The sequence below is a fragment of the Phocoena sinus genome, chromosome 2, assembly GCF_008692025.1.
Source record: "Phocoena sinus isolate mPhoSin1 chromosome 2, mPhoSin1.pri, whole genome shotgun sequence".
Classification (NCBI taxonomy): domain Eukaryota; kingdom Metazoa; phylum Chordata; class Mammalia; order Artiodactyla; family Phocoenidae; genus Phocoena; species Phocoena sinus.
The window spans coordinates 54,470,018-54,490,537 of record NC_045764.1 but is presented as its reverse complement, the minus strand read 5'-3'; the positions used below and the strand labels follow the sequence as shown (position 1 = coordinate 54,490,537).

Genomic DNA, 20,520 nt, shown 5'->3' with positions numbered 1-20,520 from the left:
GCTGCAGATAGCCAAGGCTAAATGGCCCAGGCATTTAACTCTGGTGGGCACATGTCAGAGAAGCATATAGGTCATCTTTGCTCTACATCCTGGTCCCATGTAGCTGGTCCCATGTGAAGGCCCTTTTGGGAAGAGTGTACTCCATCTGGGTCCAGTTTTCTTGAGGTTTGGCAGGTTCTCATTTGGCCTGATTCAGACATAACAGAAACTCGGATACTCTGATTTTTCAATGTGAAACCAACATACTCAAAGTGCTTACTACTCAACAGTAAGAATCTCAGAGGCCTAGCGAACACTTCGGAATGTACTCTTCATCTCACATCAGGTCACATGCCTGCAAGAAAGCTCAGCTCCTGCACAAGCCTCAGCTTCCTTCAGGAGCCAGAGCAAAGGTCCTGAAACTGGAGATTCCAAACGGCCTGTGACAAATTCACATTCCCAGCAGAGCCACACCTGGGTTGGGTGACAACTTCCCAAGCCTCAGTGTGAAAGCCCAAGGCGGCCCTGGCTTGAACCAGATTTTAGAGCATCCCAACAACAGCCTCAGGGCTCGGCTCTGTGCTCAAGGCCATCCCTTCAATCTCCGTTCTAGCACAAACATTTTTTTTTTATTTTATTGAAGTATGATTGGTTAACAATGTTGTGTTAATTTCTGCTGTACGGCAAAGTGATTCAGTTATATGTATATATACACTATTTTTCATATTCTTTTCCATTATGGTTTATCACAGGATATTGAATATAGTTCCCTGTGCTATACAATAGGACCTTGTTGTTTATCCATTCTATATATAATAGTTTGCATCTGCTAATCCCAAACTGCTAATCCATCCCTTCCCCCCAAATAATTTTATTAATCCAACAACAGAGATTGTTACTCAAACGCTGATCAAGTTTTGATTTTCTGCAGCTTTAAACGTGATGGAGTCCCTTGTAGCCTCTTCAGGGAAGTGTCCCAATGAGAGTTAAGATTCTTGATTAATGATATTGCGTGTGGTACTTCCTTTAAATTATTTCCCCTGAGCAAACTGGGAAAGGGCGGGCATGTCTCCTAGATGTTGTTCTAGAAGTAGCCTTTCTCTACAGTTAGAAATCAAGGTCCTTTCGAAGGCATTTCCTATTGAGAACTTCCTCACCTTTCCACAGGACTGCAAGACACCTGCCCCTGTTCTTATTTCCTGGGAGTGAACGTCTCTGGCTGAAAGCTTGTTTATTTTAGGAACATCCCATGCAGTGTAGTGTTTCTGCACAGTATCCATCTCTTGTAAATATGTTAAAAATGTGTATTTACATAGGTGTCAACTGTGACATAGCAATATGCTTTTATCCAAGACCAATTCTTTCTAGAAGACACTGGCTATCCCTCAGCATCCAGTTACAATCCTGATCTCAAAGGTAAAGGGCTGGGATATTCCCAGGACTGAGACAGGGTTAATAAGTAACTCCAGGGTGTGTGCATTAGTGCATCCCTTCCAACATCATTATCTGAATTACTCATAACAATAAGATAAAAGGACATTAAGGGGGCTTCCCTGGGAGCGCAGTGGTTAAGAATCCGCCTGCCAATGCCGGGGCCACAGGTTCGATCCCTGGTCCAGGAAGATCCCACATGCCATGGAGCAACTAAGCCTGTGCGCCACAACTACTGAGCCCACGTGCCACAACTACTGAAACCCGTGCACATAGAGCCTGTGCTCCACAACAAGAGAAGCCACCGCAATGAGAAGCCCACGCACCACAATGAAAAGTAGTCCCTGCTTGCCACAACTAGAGAAAGCCCGTGTGCAGCAGCAAAGACCCAACGCAGCCAAAAATAAATAAAAGTATTTTTTTAAAAAAGGACATTATTAAGATAAAATTATATGGGATATTTCCAGGCATTAATTTAAGCTAATATTCCTGAGTGTTTTATATTTTCCTTATAACCAGAGAACCAAGTCACCTCAAAGTCAGGTATGGAATAATAGCAAGATTCTTCTATTTGCCCTTAATTACAATTATTCACAAGGTATATATGCTTATACCCATACCCATAAGAGATGTTGGTACCCAAGCGCTTCATCTCTGCTGGGACGTGTAATGTCTGACACTACCACTCCCTGGGAAGAGTGGCAGCACATCTCTCCCCATCTTGCTGCAATGGTAGAGCAACATGAGGGAACAGGCACCCCTTCAGAGGCCATGGTCCTGGCAGCCTCACGTTCCCACTGTCTGGGTCCTAGAAACATTGATTTCTGTGTCTCCTTTTCATATTTAATAATTATATCACCAGCTTTAAGTGCACTTGTGTATGTATATGTGCACTTCTATGTGATTTTCCATGTGTAACCTCTTATAAACACTACATCAAGATACAAGACCCCCTCAATGCTACCTCTTTGTAGCCACACCCACCCTCCCCGTCCCTAACCCGACAACCACTAATCTGTTCCATAATTACGTTATTTCACAAATGCTACGTAAATGGGATCATGCAGCATGTTTCCTTCTGAAATCAGCTTTTTGCACTCAGTAAAATGTCCTTGAGGCCCATCCAAGTGGTTATGTAACAACAGTTCATTCCATTTTATTGCTGAGTAGCATTCCAAGGTGTGGATGGACCACAGTTTGTTTAACCATTCACCAGTTGAACACCTGGGTTGTTTCCAGCTTTGGGCTATTATGAATAAAGCTGCCGTGTACACTCGTGTACAGATTTCTGTGTGAAAATAAATCCTCATTTCTCTGGGGTAAATGCCCAAGAGTACAGTTGGGTTCATACAGAAATTCTATTTATGGTTTTAAAAGGATTATTTCCCAAAGTGGGTGTATTTTACAATCCCACAAGCAATACTTGAGACATTCAGTTTCTCTTCATCTGTGGCAACATTTGGTGTTATCACCATTTTTGTTCTTGCCATTCTAGTAGATGTACAGTGATATCTCCTGGTGGTTTGAATTTGCATTTCTCTATTATCTAAGGATGCTGAACATTTTCCATGTGCTTACTGCCACCTGCATATCTTCTCCAGTGAAATGTCTCCTCATTTCTTGCCCATTTTCAAATTAGGTTTTTTTAATGTTCAATTTTTAGAGTTCTTTATATATTCTGAATACAAGCAGTTTGTTTGTGATTTGCAAATATTCTCTCCCAGTCTGTAATCTGTCTTCTCTTTTTAACAGGGTCTTTCCCACAACAAATGTTTTTAATTTTGATGAGGTCCAATTTATCAACTTCTCCTTTTATAGATGATTCTTTTGGTATCAAGTCTAAGAACTCTGTGCCTTGTCCTAGGTCCTGAAAAAACATTTTGAAATGTTTTCTTCTAGAAGTTTTGTAGTTTTACATTTAAATCTATCATCTTTTTGGAGTAAATTTTTGTATGAGGTGTAAGGTTTAGGGTTTTTTCCTTTCTTTCCTTCTTTTTTTTTTCTTTTTTGGCCTCTAGATATTCAATTGCTCCTACACAGTTTCTTAAAAGGCTATACCTTCCTTCATTGAATTGTTTTTGGTTCTTTGTCAAAAATTAATTGGACATATTTGTGCGGGTTTATTTCTGAGTTCTCTATTCTGTTCCTTTGATATATGTGACTATGCTTTCGCCAATACCACACTATCTGGAATTCTGTAGCTCTACAGCAAGTATTAATATTGGGAAGAGTGATTCTTCCCATTTTATTCCTTTTCGTAACTGTCTTGGCTATTCTATGACCTGTGCTTTTCCACATAAATATCAGAATAAGCCTACCCATGTCTATGAAAACTTCACTGAGATTTTGATAGGAATTGTGTTAAACCTAAAGATAATTTTAGGGATAACTGACATCTGCGTTACAATGCTTCCTCCAACCCATGAACATGGTATGTCTCCACATTTACCCTGATCTCTTTTCATTTCTTTCATCAGCACTTTGTAATTTTCCTCATGCAGATATTGTATGAGCTTTATTAAATTTATATCTAAGTATTTTATTTTCTTTGGAGCAATTATAAATGGTATTGTGTTTATGCTTTCAGTTTCCACTTGTCCATGGTCAGTGTATAGAAATGCAGTTGATTTGTGTATGTTGATCTTGTATGCCGTAATCTTAATGAGCTCATTTATTAGCTCTAGGATTACTAGTTTTTTTTGTTTCTGTTTGGGTTTGGTTTGGTTTTGGTGGTAGATTCCTTAGTATTTTCTTCATAGGTAATCATGTTTCCTGCAAATTAAGTTTTATTTTTTCTTTCCAACCTGTATGCATTTTGTTTCTTTTTCGTATCTTATTGCAGTGGTGAAAACTTCTAGTACTGTATCAAGTAATAGTGATGAAGCTAACATTCTTGTCTTTTCTCATTCTTAGGAGGGGAGGCATCAGTCTTTCACCATTAATATGATGTTAACTCTGGGATTTTTGTAAATGTGATAAGGGAGTGGAAGGCACCTCCCCGGGTTGCCTTCCACTGTGGTGTGGGTGGGTGGGCAGACACCCCTGGGCCTGGGTCTCCTTATGCTACTGGGTGGAAAGCAGGGCACCCAGAGCTGTGCCAACACTGCTCCTACAGGAGCATCAGTGCCTGCTGGTGCCCTGTGTGGGATGGGCCTCCCCTAGGTCTCTGTTGGGCTTCCCCTTTGGCCACAGAGACTTTTTTGTTTTCGTCTATACTTGTTGGCAGTTCTGGTTACAGGACTATCCATGCCCAGGCTGGATGTACATGGGAGGTAGAATGGAGACCCAGAGAATTCACCATGCTATCATACTTCAAGTTCTCAGGTCCCCAGCCAGTCTGCCTTCTTCTCTCAACTTCCAGTGTTCTTTGACTGTTGTCTGTTGAATTATTTCCAGGATTTGGTTGTAGGGGAGGAGTTAGGAAAAGTGAATCTACACCATCTTGTTCTGGAACCAGAAGTCTCTGTTTTTCAATTTTTCTACCATGTTTCAATAAACTGCGAGAAACTAAAACATCAGTTTACTTGTATTTTTGAGATATTTCTATAAGAAATGCATCTTTTTCATATTGTGATAAATAGAATTTACATAATCTATATATATATATGATTAATGTCAGCTGTCTTTAAGGTCTCAGACACAAATGTCATCTCTGATTTTATAAGGTGTCTTTTACAGCTAAAAGTCTGACTCTATAATCAAGTAGTTTTATTTAACTATTAAAATTGCCTTCCTCCACCATCCAGAATTTCAAAACCTAGTGTTCTAAACAGCTACAGGAGGTGCCAACAATTTAAAGTTGGAGCGGAGGTACAAAATAAAACCGTGCAAACTCCTGTCTACCCGGGTCACTCCATACACCTCCCCACTCCCCCACCCCCGGTGCCAGACAGCAGGTATGAACCCAAGGAGCAAAGGCTCATCCTCCACCCCTCATCGGCCTGAGGTGTGGCTGGGGCATCTCAAGTCGTTCCTCACCACTCAAACCCACATCAGTGTGTGCAGAGGGTTCCAGGGGGCCACACCTCTGGGGATGTCAAACTTCAAAACAGAAAGCTGGAGACAGAAGGCAACTCTTCCACGTGAGCAGACAGAGATGCGATTAAACGGCAGGGAGTGGAATACCTTCTCTAAGAAACTGACTGAATTTTGCCTCTGCATAGACTGAATAGCTGATGTTCCCAACTCATTGCCTAGATTTGGTACAGAAAAGACATGCTCCTTTCTGGGGCGGGTGGGGGGGGCGCGTAGCGGGTTGACACTTGTATCCCTTATGACAGCAAATGTGCACGTGCACAGAGACACACACGTGTGTGCACCATCAGCTCTTTTAGGCACATATGAATGAAGACAGCTTCTTTCAACATCTTTCCCTAAGCCCTGACCCTGCAGATTTCCATATACTCAGATTTCACCCCAGCCCTTTGAGGATGTTCAAGAAGAACTCATCCCCCAAATAAAGACAGATGCTGGGTCACCACACGACAGTCCCAGTGTTTGAACTCTCACAGTCAATCACGCCAAACCCACAGCTCCTGCCACAGACCCCACTAATTCCAGAAGCAATTTCTGGATGCTGTTTCTGGCTGATACCAGAAACTCTAAATTCACACTCAACAGACACTGTCAGAAAGGGCTGGAGTCTCCTTTTCACTTTTCTCCTCCTTCCCTTGGCCTTAAAGCATAGTTTTGAAGTATTTGTCTAAAACAACAATATCACCCTCTGCCAAATCTATGACAAAGCCCACCACACTAGGAACGTTTGCTCAAGATAAATCAAGTGGAGATGACAACTTACTTTACTATCACTCGAAATAATATGAAGGAGCCAAAATGTGAGAAACAAATGACACAGGCCACAAAGCACACAGGGATTAAAAAATGCCTTTGTCATACACTTTGATAGCATGCTTATTATTTCTCATTGGTTGTATGTCATAACATTACAATTTGAATGCTTTCAAAAAGGGAGAGAATTTGCCATTCAGTGGAAATGACCTTGAGATAACAAATCTTGGAGTTTCTCTGTACGTCCCACCTCTGGCCAGCTGGACCCTCTACAAACAGGAGGATTAATAAACTCCAACCTCAAGTTAAATTACGACGCAAATCAAAGGAACTTTTATGGGCCTGAACAAGGGTAATGAAGCTTAAGAAATATTTTTCTACACATCCACTTTCCTAATATATTCGTTTTTATGATGTCCTATTTTTAAAGGGATATTTTAATTTCTCAGGTAATCAAAAGGGAAATAAGTTGTTTTCCTTTAAAAACAATTTCTGTGTTCCTGAAAGCTTTCAAAATGTAGGTAGAGTGAGAACTCATTTATTAGTAAAAGAAGGTTGAAAACCAGCCTCTTTCAGAAAGGGCTTCACGATCCTGCAGTGAGAGTGATGGGCACAGCCCCACCTGTCCCCTCACCATGCCCCCCCCCCACATCACGCACTCTGATTGGCGGGAGAGGGGGGAAACAGGGGGCCCTCCCTGTCCACACCTTGCCCATCCCACAGGGCTGCAGGCAAGCGATGGGGCGGGCACATTGGCCCTGCTCCCGCAGCAAAGCCACCAGCACTGCAGACCTGCAGATTCACCCTCTGGGGACGGGCCTAGCCCCAACTGTAAAATGAGATGTGGAAAAGGGGTGAGGCTATTCGGGCAGGGATGGTGTGACAGCCTCAGGGACACAGAACGATCTCAACCCCTCCCTGTCTTCAGTGACAAATTTTAGGTCCACTGGGCCCTCCCCATCTTCCTCCAATCACCAGTCACCACATGCCTCTGATTTGACCAAAAGGGACACAGCCCAGAACAAGGGCCCCATCAAAAGGGTGGAAGTGACCCAGGAGAAAGCCCCCAAAGCAGGGAGATGGTGGCACCTCCATCTGATGAGGTGGAACTCACCAAGCAAGACCTTAGCCGGAGATTCTCAGGAGCTGTAAGACACCCTGGGCTCTGACCATGAGGAATCAAAGCGTGAACAAGGATGGAGACTCTGAACACCAGTAAGGATGACAGAGGTGAGAAAGGTGCCAAAGGCGGCGAAGATCAAGTCACACCTGCAGAACCGCGAAGTCAGCGGGCCCTTTCTCCTGCACGTGTGGGCATCAGAGGTCATCCCAGTGATGCGGCAACAGTGACACCTGGTGCCTCCACCTGCGTGCACTGCAGTGAGCCCACAGCTGTGCCTGGGTGGCCAGTAAACAGGGCTGCCTCTGGACCCAAGGGAATCTCAAGCTCAAAGATAAAGGGCGGGATGATATCCAGGCAACAGGACCATGAGGGAGCACCTGACCCAGGCTAAGTTGACAGCAGTGCCCCCAAGCTCGCAGATGTGTAGCTGGGGGGACAGGTGTGGTTACGGATACACCGGCCGGGCTCCTGGAGACCTGTCTATTAGCAGCACCACCTGAAGGTAAGGGGCTGAAGCAACCTCCTTAGTTCATGGGAGCCACACAAAAGCTAACGGTGGAGAAAGACCCCGTAGTTCATGCTGCCTAGATGCACCCTAACTGTGCCATCCTGGATACATAGATACAGCCCCTGGAAACCAGGGCCTCCAAATGAAATCCATGCAAAACATCCCCATAAAGGTCAAGCACAAGATACTCAAGCAAATACTTGTACACCCATGTTCACAGCAGCATTACTCTCAACAGCCAAAAGGTGGAAGCAACCCAACAATGTCCATCACCAGCTGAATGAATGAACACAATGGGGTCTACATATACTCCCTGAATATCATTCAGCCTCAAAAAGGAAGTTCTGACACACGCTACAATACGGATGAACCTTGAGGACATTATGCTAAGTGAAATAAGTCAGACAAAAAAGGACAAATTTGTATGATTTCACTCATGTGAGGTCAAAGAGACAGAGAGTAGACTGGTGGGTGCCCAGGGCTGGAGGAGGCGGGAATGAGCTGTTGTTTAATGGGAATAATTTCAGTTTGGGAAGATGAAAAAATTCTGCAGGTGATGCTGATGGTTGCACAACGATGTGCATATAATTAATGCCACTGAACTGTACACTTACAAATGGTTAAACTGGTAAATGTTATGTGTATTTTACCACAATAAAAAGGCTTTAAAAGTAAAGCACAGGAAAGAGCACACTGGAGGGCAGGTGGCCGGTGTGCCCATGCAGCGTGGCTCAGGCTGCCCAGTGTGAACTGACAAGCCATCTGTGCCCAGAAAGTGGACATAGCCAGACATCCAGCATCTCACAGGCCACGACCACCAGACGGACTTCATGGCACACAGGGAAGGACCGTCCCTCTGTGAACAGTGGGCATTAGCGGCGCCTGAGGTTCTTTAAAGGTTCCTAAGTGGCCCTGGATAAATAAAAGAAATCCCGAGAATGAACTGGACTGTGCATCTGAACACACGCAACGCTCTCCAGTGAACGAAGATAAACAGAAGGCCAACTGAGGATGCTCCAGGGCAATGCTCACACACAAAATCACACCATCACTGAGGTGCAGAAAAACATCACCACTTTTATTTGTAATTGCTATTTACCTTACTTTTAAATTCACTTATATATTCATGCATTGCATTACATGTCTATGATTTATACATAAATAAGTCCATCTTGAGTGCACACACACAAGTGCTTGTGACTTAGAAGGGTGTGAGATCAAAAAAGTTTGGAGATTACTACTCAAATGAACCAGCTACACCAAAAAGAATGTCCATTACAACATTTAAACTTTTCTAAAAAGCATACATGCTCTTGTTCTTTAACCCTTGGTAAATTTTGGATCCTGGCATGTGTCAGGATAACTATCTGGTTTCAGACACTTTCTCAAAAGCCTGAAATAATTAAACAGCTGGAGCCTTATCTGCACCCATACACAAGATGAAAATGGCCCTGGATACTCACGTAGGGTAGCACACGGCCAGCATGTGGCTGGTGGCCCTGGGTAGCGTCACCTGGGATCCCAGAGCCCAGAGCCATCTGTCCCACTCCCCAGGTGCACCGACTCTGAGCCGAGACCTCCCTCTCTGGGCCACCATTTCCTGAGAGGCTCAATGAAGAATTCATCAGTACCTCCAGGGCTGGCTGTGAACTTCCAACACAAATTCATAAAAACTCTGAAAAGTATACAGTGCTAGAGACATGTATGATGTCTTATCACTAAATATTTCAACTGAAAAAACAAGTAAACACCTCTTTTCCACTCTACCATGTCCTCATGCCCCATTCAGCAAACATGGAATTCTCAGGTATCATCAGCTGATTTCAAACAGCTACAGATGTTTTCAAATGAAACTAGATAAATCGATAGGAACACACAAAAGGCTATGGTTCAAGAACTTGGTATTTGTTTGTCAGATCCTCCCATCAACAGGGATGTGTTCATTTCCTGTGGCTTCTGTAACAAATCATCACAACTCAGTGGCCTGAAACAACACAAAAGTGTTATCTTACAGTTCTAGAGGTCAGGAGTCTGATATGGGACTCACGGGGACAAAACCGAAGTCTCAGCAGGGCTGTGCTCCTTCTGGAGGGTGTAGGAGACAGGGTTTCTTTGCCTTTTCCAGCTCCCAGAGGCCACCCACACTCCACAGGTTGGGAACCCTCCCTCCATCTTCACAGCCAACAACAGCCAGTTGAGTCCTTCAAACGTTGCATCTCCCTGCCCTCTCTTCCTCTACCTTTAAGGACTGGTGATGAGACTAAGGGCTCACCAGAACAATCCAAAATAATCTCCCCATCTCAAGGTCAGCTGATTAGCAACCTTAATTACATCTGTAACCAACCGTAATTCCCCTGTACCATGTAGCCTAACAGAATCACAGATTCTGGGGATTAGGATGTGGGCATCTCTAGGGGGCTGTTATTCTACCAACAGGCGTTCATTGTGTCACGATTCAGGTATCACAAGGATTAGTTCACTCATTAGATCAGAGATGCTGAGGCCCTGTCACAGCATCACAGCAGGGGCAGTGAGGACTGGCTGGTCCCAGAGAGCAGGACAGGACAGAGCATATGGAGCAGAGGAAGGGCACAGATGCCCAGGATACAGAGGAGGGACTCCTGCTCCAGGTATGAATGGCAGCAGGAGGGAGCGGTTACCAGGCCTTGGAGAAAAGGGCTGGGGATGAGGAGAGGGTGCTGGGGCGGAGGGGCTACAGGTGTGTGCAGTACAGCGGAGAGCAGGTGGCCTGGGACCTTGTGCACAGAGGTCCAGGGCTGCAGCTCAGCATGCAGGGTGCAGATGACATCGGGATTAACCAAGAGGTTCCAAGAGTCAAAGAAAAAGATGTAACATTTATAATCCGAAAAATACAGCTCTGGTGGCAGTGAGGAAGGGAGACCACAGGAGAGGTGCAGAAGAAGCAGGAGTAGCTAAGTTAGGAGGTGAAGTCAGACACATAAGGAAGCTAAAGAAGGCCTGGAATCTGTCAAAGTAAGTCAGAAAGAGAAAGACAAATACCGTATGCTAACACATACATATGGAATTTAAGAAAAAAAAATGTCATGAAGAACCTAGGGGTAAGACAGGAATAAAGACACAGACCTACTAGAGAATGGACTTGAGGATATGGGGAGGGGGAAGGGTAAGCTGTGACAAAGTGAGAGAGAGGCATGGACATATATACACTACCAAACGTAAGGTAGATAGCTAGTGGGAAGCAGCAGCATAGCACAGGGAGATCTGCTTTGTGACCGCCTGGAGGGGTGGGATAGGGAGGGTGGGAGGAAGGGAGGGAGACGCTAGAGGGAAGACATATGGGAACATATGTAAATGTATAACTGATTCACTTTGTTATGAAGCAGAAACGAACTCACCATTGTAAAGCAATTATACTCCAATAAAGATGTAAAAAAAGAGGGCCTGGGGTAGTAGCTGTGTGGAGACACATCTTAACCCTAACAGTAGGGTTACTGTTACTCAGGTGTGGGGAAGCCAACAGATCAGGAGACACTGCCAGTGAAAAGATAGTTTGTTTCTCACAGTTCCCAGGAGGAGAGGCCACGTGGGAAGCACCACGGCAGTCAGGAGGCAGAGGAGTGAGGGGAAAACGTGGGCAAGAGACTTCACTGTGGTTTCCATGGGAAGGACAGGGTGAGGCAGGGTAACCAGGCTCTGGAATAGTATCAGTAGGCTCTGGGACATAGGGGCTGTCCTCAGCTGTCTGCTCCCTGGCCCTGAGGGTTTGGGGGCCCTGAGTGTGGCAGCCTGATAAAAGGATATATAGGGTGTGGGCTCTGCATTGGTTGGTTTGCATATGAAAGGCACACTCACTGGCCAGCTCCCTTTAGGAATTGGCTGGTCCTGGGAGAAGCCATCCATCCACAGGTGGCAAAGCCCTGATGTCAAAGCCTCTGAACACAGACAATTAAAAAACAAGGGCCTGAAGAAGCAGGGACCGACTTAAGATGTCACTGTATGTAGTGATTGGGATCAAAGCCAAGAGTAACAGACAGCAGCCACCCCTCCTCCAGCCCTGCAGCACTGTGAAGGAATTCCCATTAAGTCACAGAAGATCAATGAGACAGAAAAGAGGGTGAAAAGAAAGTAAGGCCAGAAGCAGGGTGGTTACAGCGATCAGTGGGGAGTACCCACAGAACCAGGAAGACACCCCTGCCATAGGGCAGCCACAGCCCTGGGACTCAGCCCCACACTGATGCTCAGCTGATGTGAAGGAGTCCCGGGCCTGGCGCCCTGGCCTAGCGTCAAGCCTGTTAAAGAGGCAACACAGCAACCGGACCTCAACGTAATGAATCAAACTTTCCACCCCGCTTAAAAGCAATGTTTTTTCTTTCCAAAAACACAAAAAACGACTGTAAGTGGAAAACGTTACAATGCCAGTCTCAATATGCCAGGAACAGTTGCACACATCTGATTTGACTAAAGTCTGTCACGGCAAAATAAATAAAGAAAATAAAAGAATGAGGATGATAACTGCAATATGGAATGTTAGGGCCTAGGCTGCTACCAATTAGTCATGAGAAACAAGACACATCTACTAAACTATCGTGCTGTTTAACACAAGTACTCTTAGAAAATAAATACATGCTGTGTGTATCCTGAGGCTGTTAAATGAAGAGGGAACAAATCGTTTGCACACATTTAAAGATGGCTTGTTTGTTCAGATACAAAAGCTGAGAGCATCCCAAGAGGAACGCTGTCTCCCTCCCAACAACCCACTCTCTTCCTGCCGTGTCTTTTTGCCTCAGATCGCTCTGAGCTATCCGAGTCAACAGATTTCCTGAGCCACTGGTCCTGAAGATGACCGGGATAGAGAAAATGGATGGATTTTGCAACTGAAATGAAAATGATTTCCAACTTGGCCAAGGGCAAGGGGAGAGGCCCCATCTGTGTGTCCACCCGGGTGCTGGAGAGAACAGCACTAGACTGGGAGGTGGCCACACCCTGAGTAATCCCGGGGCACCCTCCTCCGCCCACTCACCGTCAGGAGAAGACCCTGCATCTGGGCACCACCCGAAGGAGGCTGGTGGGACACGAAGCCAGGGCGGTTCAGGTGGGATCCACCTGCATGCGCCACGCCCATGTCCCCATCTGCAGCTGACCCATGGGGCAGATGCCGCCAAGAGCCGCAAGGTCACATCTGACAAAGGAGAGAACTTGGAACCAAAACTGAACTCTCCTGAATTTGCTTATCTTTAGCTGTCATGGAAGCACATAGAAACACAGGGCGGGACAGAAGAGGAGTGAAAAGCACCTGGTGACAGCTTGGGCTTCCTCCCATTCCGTTAACCCCTCAGATACTAGAGTCCTTTAGGAGCAGAAATTTCCATCAGAAAAGCACTGATGGGACTTCCCTGGTGGTCCAGTGGGTAAGACTCTGAGCTCCCAATGCAGGGGTCCCAGGTTCAATCCCTGGTCAGGGGAACTGGATCTCACATGCATGCAGCAACTAAGAGTTCACATGCTGCAACTAAGGAGTCCGCATGCCGTAACTAAGCTCCAGTGCAGTCAAAATAAATAAATAAATATTTTAAAAAAGAAAAGAAGAAGAAAAATTAAGGCAGATCTTGAGCTGACGGGACGTTCCTACTCTTCTAAGCTCTGGAATCTCAGAAGGGCCATGAAGTCCTCTTCTGAAGAGCCCTGCATGCAGGTCACTGGAGGAAGCCACCCTGGCTGCTCAAGACTTGTTCTCCTTTTGAAAACCAAGGACCTACTGTAGGTTGTTGTTGCAAATAGGTCAATGAATTTAACTCATTTGATATTTTTAAAACCAAAGAAAAAAAAGGATTTTACCACATCCAATGGATTTATAAAACTCACCACACTGCTTTCTAATTATTAATCTAAACAAATAGTGCCTTAATGTCACCATGTCCCTGTAGTGCTTCTCCAGTGAAGTGCATTTCTAAGAAGATACCTGAGCCACCAGGAGCATCCCGAGATTATCAGGGGTCCATGAGATTAGCAACAGGAGTCCACAAGCTACTTTCAATATTTCAAAATGCTTTCAAAAGCAGTCCATTTACCCAGGATAAAACTACACAGGCTAATGACAAAGGTCTTTGTTTTGGCTAAAAGTATATCTACTTCAACTTGTATGTCGGAGGCAACGCATACAAACTGTACTCTGGGAAAATGCAAAACAAGTAAACATAGAAAGCCAAGCTAAGTGTATTCTAAAAAAGCAAAGATCAAAATAGCTTCTCCATTTTTCCTGTGAATTCTTTCAATGCATTATATATAGCAAGGTAAGTCTTGTACAAATAAGTACAATGGGCTGCCTTGTTAACGGAATTCAACAAGAAGCTGGACCACCCACTGTAAAGGGCAGAACCCTAGCAGACACACAGCCCTCTCTCAATCTTCCCAAGTCAAGGAATCCAGAAATGTGGATAAGCTTTGTCTTTAAAATGTCTTCCAAAAGTGCTTTTCAATGAGGGCTTGACTGGTCTTGGGGACAGGGGGGTTCTTAATGGGGTGGGACTAACCAGAACTAGGCAAGAGCATCACATACCATTCAGCACCCTGGTCCAGGAGTACCAAGTCCTAGGAAGGCTGGCAGTCACTGTGATAACTGAATATTTGCAAACACACCTAAAGGCACTACTGCCCCCACAGATGAGACACCTGACTCCTTCCAGAAAAGATGAAACCTACAGAGTAGCTGATCACCATAATGAATGACCATCAGATGAAGGTCCAGCCAGACCATAGCATGGCAGAACAGAACAGAACAGACATATTGGGCTTCTCAGGCCACTGAAAGCTATCAAAGAATTGTGTCAAAAATAATAAGGCCAGGGCTTCCCTGGTGGCGCAGTGGTTGAGAGTCCGCCTGCCGATGCAGAGGACACGGGTTCGTGCCCCGGTCCGGGAAGATCCCACATGCTGTGGAGCAGCTGGGCCCATGAGCCATGGCCGCTGAGCCTGAGCGTCCGGAGCCTGTGCTCCACAACAGGAAAGGCCACAACAGTGAGAGGCCCATGTACCGCAAAAAATAATAATAATAAGGCCTCTAATCGACTAAAATGGACAAAAAACCTGAATAGACATTTTCCCAAAGAAGATATACAAATAGCCAACAGGTACACAAAAAGGTGCTCAACATCACTAACCATCAGGGAGACACAAATCAAAACCACTATGAGATTATCACTTCACACCTGTTAGAATGGCTACTATCAAAAAAAGAGAGAGAGAGAGAGAGAGAGAGAGAGAGTGATAACAAATGTTGGTGAGGATGTGGAGAAAAAGGAACCTTTATACACTGTTAGCTGGAATGTAAATTGGTGCAGCCACTGTGGAAAACAGTATGTAAAAAAAATTTTTTTAATTAAAAATTTAAAACATTAAAAGTTTTTAATTCCTCAAAAAATTAATAATAGAACTACCATTTGATCCAACAATTCCACTTTTGGGAATATCTCGAAAGGAAATGAAAACACTATATCAAAGAGACATCTGCACCCCTATATTCACAGCAGCATTATTTACAATAGCCAAGATAATGGAAACAACCTAAGTGTCCACTGACCAATGAATGGCTAAACAAATGGTACATATACACAATGGAATACTACTCAGCCATAAAAAAATGAAATCCTGCCATTTGCAACAACATGAATGTACGTTGAGGTTATTATGCTAAGTGAAAGAAGTCAGAGAAAAACAAATACTATATGATCTCACTTACATGTGGAATCTGAAAAAAAAAAAAATCTCACAGTAAAAGAGATCAGGCTTGTGGTTACCAGAGGTGGGGGTGGGAGAAACGGATGAAGGTGGTCAAAAGGTGAAAGCTTCCAGTTATACGTAAGTACTGGGGATATAGTGTTAACACGACAATGATAGTTAACACTGCTGTAAGGTATATTTGAAAGTTGCTAAGAGAGTAAATTCTAAAAGTTCTTAAAACAGGGAAAAAATATTTTTTTCTTTTGCTTTTTTTTTGCATCTATATGAGATGACGGATACTAACTAAACTTAATGTGGTAATCATTTCACAATATATGTAAATCAAGTTATTACGCTGTACACCTTAAACTTACACAGTGCTATTTATTTATTTATTTGGGCTGCACATGGGTTTCTCTAGTTGCGGTGAGCGGGGGCTACTCTTCATTGCAGTGTGCGGCTTCTCATTGCGGTGGCTTCTCTTGTTGCAGAGCATGGGCTCTAGGCGCATGGGCTTCAATAGTTGCAGCATGTGGGCTCAGTAGTTATGGCTCACGGGCTCTAGAGCACAGGCTCAGTAGTTGTGGCGCAGAGGCTCAGTTGCTCCACGGCATGTGGGATCTTCCCGGACGAAGGATCGAAGCCGTGTCCCCAGCACTGGCAGGCGGGTTCTTAACCACTGCGCCACCAGGGAAGTCCCACAGTGCTGTATTTTAATTATATCTCTATAAAATGAAAAAACTAACAAATCATCTTTGGTTGGAGAAGTACGGTAGAAAATGTCTAAGACTGAGCTTGTGATATGGACTGAAAGAAATGATGGACAGTTCTGTCAAAAGGGCTCAGGAGTCAACCTGACCAAAGAACATCAATTATAATAACTACAACTAACTAAAACCAATGAATTATATTTAAATCTATGAATTCCACAGTAAATAAACCTATAAAAGCCATAATAATAATTTTTTAAACGCTAAATACCCTTAGGAGAAGTGGTTGATTCCAGAACCAGGGAAAGGAAAACAGAAGATAAGCCTGGAGCACCTTACAGAGCCAGAAAATAAGCACAGCTCAAGAAAGGCTGGGGGTGCTATACACCTGAAACTAACACAACAATGTAAATCAACTATCCTCCAATAAAATGAAAATTTTTTTTAAATTTAAAAAAAGGAAAGCTGGGGGCACATCAAAGGGACACTGATCCAGCCTGAGAGAGCTCCCAATCACCAAACCTGGAACAATGTGAGCAACCAGATAAATTACAGTAGTATTTGACTATAACCCCTGGAATAAATATGCAATAATCTGCACTGATATAAATAATTGAGTAAATAAATCAACAAGGAAGGAAAAACTGGCTCTTCCAAGAATTCTAGCTCATAAACGCAGAAGTGAGGGATAAAGAAGATCACCATAAGAACACTCCTGCAATAGTTACTGCAGACAAGACCTGCCAATGGATGCTAATGTTGGAGGGCAAAATTTAAGGAGAAATAAGATACCTACAAAGTCTCAAAGTATCGACTCCAAGATGCTGTATACCAAAGGAAAAATCGTAAGTTTATAGTGCAGAAACCTAGCAGACACCGTCCTAACCACGTGATCAGTTAGCCTCATCAGTAGTAACATATATTGGCATTGTATACCCCCTGATATCATGCAGAGAAAGGCATCACTTCAGTAGGATTCCCACCAAAAACCAAAAATCTCAATTTAATGAGGCACAACAGACCAACACTAACTGAGGGAAAAATTTCACAAAGTAACTGATCAGGAGGTGGGACTGCCAGAATGGTGAAGCGAGGAACTCTGTAAATTTGATCCTGCATAAAAACTCTACACTGGCAAAAATTTCCAAGTCAACTTTTTCAGAGTGCTGTATATTAACAAAGGCTTGCCATAGTCTGAGGAGAGTCTATTTAAAAAAAGAAAACAAAAAAACCTGATAAACCTCAGTAAGAACAGTAGGATTGGTGGTGTTTTAACTTGACTTACTCCCATTCCCCTCTCCCTAGCGCCACAGTACCTGTGAAAACCAGCTGACTAGATGCCACCAGAAGAGGTAGACTGAGTTTGGAGTTCCTCAAAAAGTCCCAACCCCAGAACAGTGTCATTATGGGAGCTGATCTGGACCTCGCTCTGTGGGAAAAGCCCTATACAATAGAACAGGCATTGAAAACAATCAGCAGCAATTGTTCAACATCACAGCTGCCTAAGGCTGCTATACCAGTTGGGGAAAACAAGACAAGTGTATTTTTTGGTAACTGTTTTCTTCTCCTATCCATATTTAAAAGACAATTCTGGGGACTTCCCCACAGAGCAGTGGTTAAGACTCCATGCTCCCAATGCAGGGGGCCCGGGTTGGATCCCTGGTCAGGGAACTAGATCTCACATGCCTGCCGCAACTAAGGAGCCTGTGTGCCACAACTAAGGAGCCCACCTGCCACAACTAAGATCTGGTGCAACCAAATAAATAAATATTAAAAAAAAAAGACAATTCTGTAACTATAAAAAGAAGAACAAACTAACCCAAGTCAAACAGAAGGAAGGAAATAATAAAGATTAGAGCAAAATTAATGAAGTAGAAAATAGAAAAACAATAGAGAAAAAACAATACAAAAAAGTTGGTTCTTTGAAAAGATCAACAAAATTGGAAAACCTTTAGCTAGAATGACCAAGTAAAAAAGAGAGAAAGCGTATATCATTAAAATTAGTAATAAATGAGGATACATCACCACCAACCTTACAGAAATGTAAAGGATTATAAGGGAATATTATGAACAACTCTACGCCAACAAACAAGATAACTTAGATGAAATGGACAATTTCCTAGAAAGATACAAATCTACCACAGCTGACTCAAAAAGAAATAGAAAATCTTAATGGAAACCTACAAGTAAAGAGATTGAACTAGTAATTTTTAAACTCCCCACAAAGAAAAGCCCAACCCCACACTGAAGATATCTTCAACTGTGAATTCTTTCAAACATCTAGTTTAGAATACATACCAATTCTTCACAAACTCTTCCAAGAAAAATAGTAGGAATACTCCCCATCTCATTCTACGAGGCCAGTATAGTATTTTCCTTACAGCAAAACCAAACACACACACACACACACACACACACACCCCAATATCCCATACGAATACAGATACAAAAATCTTCAACAAATTCTAGTAAATTGAATCCAGCAAATTATAAAAAGGATTATATACCATGACAAATCTTGGGATTTATCTCAAGAAGGCAAGATTGGTTTAACATGAAAAATCAGGACTTCCTTGGTGGCACAGTGGTTAAGAATCCGCCTGCCAATGAAGGGGACACGGGTTCGAGCCCTGGTCCGGGAAGATCCCACATGCCACGGAGCAACTAAGCCTATGTGCCACAACTACTGAGCCTGCGCTCTGGAGCCTGCAAGCCACAACTACTGAGCCCACACTCCACAACTGCTGAAGCCTGTGCACCTAAAGCCCATGCTCCACAACAAGAGAAGCCTCTGCAATGAGAAGTCCATGCACCGCCATGAAGAGTAGCCCCTGCTCACCACAACTAGAGAAAGCCCGCATGCATCAACGAAGACCCAACACAGCCCAAAATAAAAAATAAATAAATAAATTTTTTTTAAAAAAAGAAAAATCAATGTAACACATTATATTAATTTAATAAAGGACAAAAGCCACATGATCATGTCAATAGATGAAGAAAAAGCATTTAACAAAATCCAATACTCTTTCTGGATTTTAAAAAATAAAATAAAATAAAAAAACCTCGGACTTCCATGGTGGTGCAGTGGTTAAGAATCCGCCTGCCAATGCAGGGGACACGGGTTCAAGCCCTGGTCCGGGAAGATCCCACATGCTGCGGAACAGCTAAGCTCGTGCGCCACAACTACTGAGCCTGCGCTGTAGAGCCCGCAAGCCACAACTACTGAGTCCATGTGCCACAACTACTGAAGCCCGCGCACTCTAGGGCCCGTGCTCCGCAACAAAGAGAAAGCACTGCAATGAGAAGCCCGTGCACTGCAATAAAGCATAGCCCCTGCTCGCCACAACTAGAGAAAGCCTGCGCGCAGCAGCGAAGACCCAACACAGCCAAAAATAAGTAAATAAATTTATTTTTAAAAAAACCTCAACAAAATCAACAAAGAATAGAAAGGAACTTTCTCTGATAATGGCATCCATAAGAGAGCCACAGCTAGCATCACACTTAATGGTGAAAGACTGAATGTTTTCACCCTTAGATCAGGAGCAAGACATGATCATATATAGAAAATCCTAAGGAATCCACAAAACAAGTATTAGGTCTAATAAATGAGTTAGCAAGGGGGCAGGACACAGGATCAGTACCCGAAGGACTGACCAATACTTGTTACTGCATTAATGGAAAAACCATTTCAATCTGAATAAAACTGTAGTTTAATTTAATAGATTTGTGCTGTGCTAATGTTAATTTCTTAGTTTTGACAACTGTAGTACAGCTAAGTAAAATGTTAAAATTAGAGGAAGGTTGGTTAGGGGTATACTATTTTTGCAACTTTTCTATAAAGTCTAAAATTATTTCAAAATAAAAAGTTTAAACATTTTAGAAAACCAATTAGTTCCAATTGGAAGATGCTAGTGATCCAAGCATTTCTCTCTTTCCTGTATGAGTTGTACCACTGGGAAACCAGGCAGTAGATGAGGGGAAGAATTTTTTTATGAAAGTATTCCCAATAATAAATGAAAGAATTAGACCACCATCATTTCACAACCACTAGCAAATAAATGGATGCAGGCAATGATCATCATGGCTGCTAACATCATAAAAAGATGGACCAAGGAGCTTATGTTCCTCATGATGGAAGTGCACCACCTACGCTTGTGGCTTTGATCAAAAAAAAAAAAAATCAAACCTGAACCTGATGAAACTCTGATAAAGCATTGAGACTCACCTACCACTTCACAGGAATTACAATAGAAAGAAATATGTTACATGATCCACAGGAAAGG

The 20,520-nt window shown here is 43.4% G+C and overlaps 1 protein-coding gene across 1 annotated transcript in view; it reads right to left on the bottom strand.

The window, feature by feature from the left end:
* ATP10A (ATPase phospholipid transporting 10A (putative)) overlaps positions 1-20,520 on the bottom strand; it is a 176,257-nt gene that overhangs the window by 148,654 nt on the left and 7,083 nt on the right.